This window comes from Amphiura filiformis, chromosome 13, assembly GCF_039555335.1.
Source record: "Amphiura filiformis chromosome 13, Afil_fr2py, whole genome shotgun sequence".
NCBI lineage: Eukaryota > Metazoa > Echinodermata > Ophiuroidea > Amphilepidida > Amphiuridae > Amphiura > Amphiura filiformis.
The window spans coordinates 57,748,732-57,751,372 of record NC_092640.1 but is presented as its reverse complement, the minus strand read 5'-3'; positions in this window follow the sequence as shown (position 1 = coordinate 57,751,372).

The window sequence follows — 2,641 nt, the reverse complement described above, 5'->3', positions numbered from 1 at the left end:
TATTTGAAATGAATTGTATGTTTATTGTTCAATGATTCATAACATTGTATCCCCGATTGTGATGACAAATGGGGTGCATTTCACCAATATTGGCAATATATCGCAAGTAAACCATCTAAAGTCAAAACCCATCCATCGTAACTCTTGTGATTTCACACCACCAAATAGAAATATGGTTGTACGCCCTTAATTTTGATTCTCAGAAGAAAAAAAACATTACCTCATTAAATTAAGCATTAAATTGAGCAGAAATTTGCTTAATTTTGGCTAAATTTGGATTGGTCATGATCAGTAATGTTAAATCCTCCAAGTTACCACAAATTGCAGATATCAAGTATTTTTCAATGATTTTAAGTAGCCCTTTTCTGTTTTCTGTGCAGAAACACTGGCATGATTTTGTATGTAAATTAGGTAATTCCCAGACATCATAGACTAGACTTTGTGGGCCAGTCATACAAAATAATGATGATCAACCTATTTTTTCCCATGCAGAGGGATCAGGCAAGGATTTTATCCATTATAGCTATCGCTAAGAACAGAGTCGCTCCTGTGAGGAAAAAAATGTGTTTTCATAAGGCAGATTTAGTGTACTGTACACGTCTGTAGGGGACTTTGATTTGGTGGTGTGATATCTTATTAGTCCAATGACAGAATTCTAATGGGTTTGGGATTTATTATGCATTGTAGATGTTACTGAAATTCACTCTAGGTTCTACTTTTTGTGTAATCTTTTGTCTCCTATAATTTGGTTCACTTCAAGTTCCATAGTGACGTCAATGCTTTTTTGCGATTGCACCGTAAGCGTGCCAGCAAATCGCTCTTGTTCGTGTGTGTGTACACTTTGCGTGATTAACTTGACGCGCTCGATTCACTGCTTAGGCCAACGAAATACGCACATACGTCACTACCAAACTTGAGGTGAACCAAATTATATAACAGTAAGAGATTATTTATAGTTCAGATGCAAAATGCAACATACCCAAAAGACTGCCCAGTGTATTTATGGTCTTGTTAAATTAATATATTGAGATACTTTTGTAAACAAGGCAAAACTCATGCTCATAATGTATGAGCTTATAACATGAAATTTATTTTTTGGTATATTCACATACCGTATTTCCTCGAATAGTCGCCCCGGGGCTCGGAGCCATTGCATTTTCCAAAGGGGGGGGGGGGGGGGCATTTATTAGAGGTAATTTTTAGAACAATAATTCCTGTTAAAATCATTAGGTAAGCTTAAAACTGACACTGAAATGAACTATGAACATAGGAATGATGATTTTCGGTTCACTTTCGGGTTTACAACCAGATTTTCGCCAATTACCGACGCCATTAGTGGCCATGTGTGCACCTTGGTAAGCTTGCTACACAAGATACAATGTAGCAATATATCAGCATTTTTGAAACCTCTTGACTTGGGCTAATTGTATAACAATCCTGTGTGCTCATTTTAGTTATAACAATTATAAAGCAATAATATGTGATCCGTGGATTGGCGCTGATTGTACATATATTATTTATATTTAGTGCAGCTTGCAGCAGCTGGAACGTATAAATAAGACGAATAGCGATATGCACACAGTTTATAAATCACTGATTCAATGATACACATGCATGGCCGGCAGTGCACATGCACGAGACGTGTTTGGTCATCACCGATCGATGAACTCGGAATAAAACCGGAGATCTCCGAATTTAATATAAAAATATAAATTTTACTGTAATTAAAGCACTTCAGGCTTAGTCTTTCACATGGCTATTTAGTACACCATTGGGCATTACAATCATGCAAAAAGTAGAAATTCAAGAAAATTTGAGGGCATCCCTGTGGAGAAAATCATTATGGTTATTGGTGTAAGGCTGACATAGGGGTAAGCTTGGAACAGTTTTGGTAGGGTAATGTAAATAAGTCCTCCACTCCCTTGATCAATGTTGAATCCAGCTTTTTTGGTCACATGCGTCTAGTGGCTCCCAAAGGGGACGGTTTGTGTGTTAGGAAAGGTTTTGGCTTGACACCAAAAAAAATCATGTTAAATATAATGGAAATATGGCCATAATATAGGGCATGTTTTCCTATATATTTAAACAACGATTGTATGTTGTTTTTTAATGGTAAAATCCATTTTTTTATTTGTCCATTATTTTTTTTTTTTTCCTCTTGTGAAATTATTCTAAGGGACCCAATTTTTTTTCTTAAGCGGACCAGAGCTCTTTGTCAATACCCTGGGATAGCGAGTTGAATTTCGGAAGTTCCCTCTCACTAATTGTTACAAACTTGTAATTATTACACAGAAAACTATGAGCAGGCATGAAGATTTTCCTGCCCAAGCAGGAACTCCTGCTTTTTTGATGTCCAAATTTTTATTTATTTTTAGCCTGTTTTGGGGAATTTTTCCACATTTTACAAATTCTATGCTTTTTCAGAATGTTGCTGTTTTGTCATGGAAATCTGTTCTCATGCCTGTATGAGGTCAATAAGTAGATAATACGAATTTTATGAAATGATTAATAACACTAGTTACCAAACAATTACAAGGTCATGACTAGGTCATCAATGGTCATCTGAGGTCAGATGGGTGCCCAGAGATTGTTATATTTTCTTAATCTTTGCCTTAAAATGTCAGCAATTTTTGTTAAAATG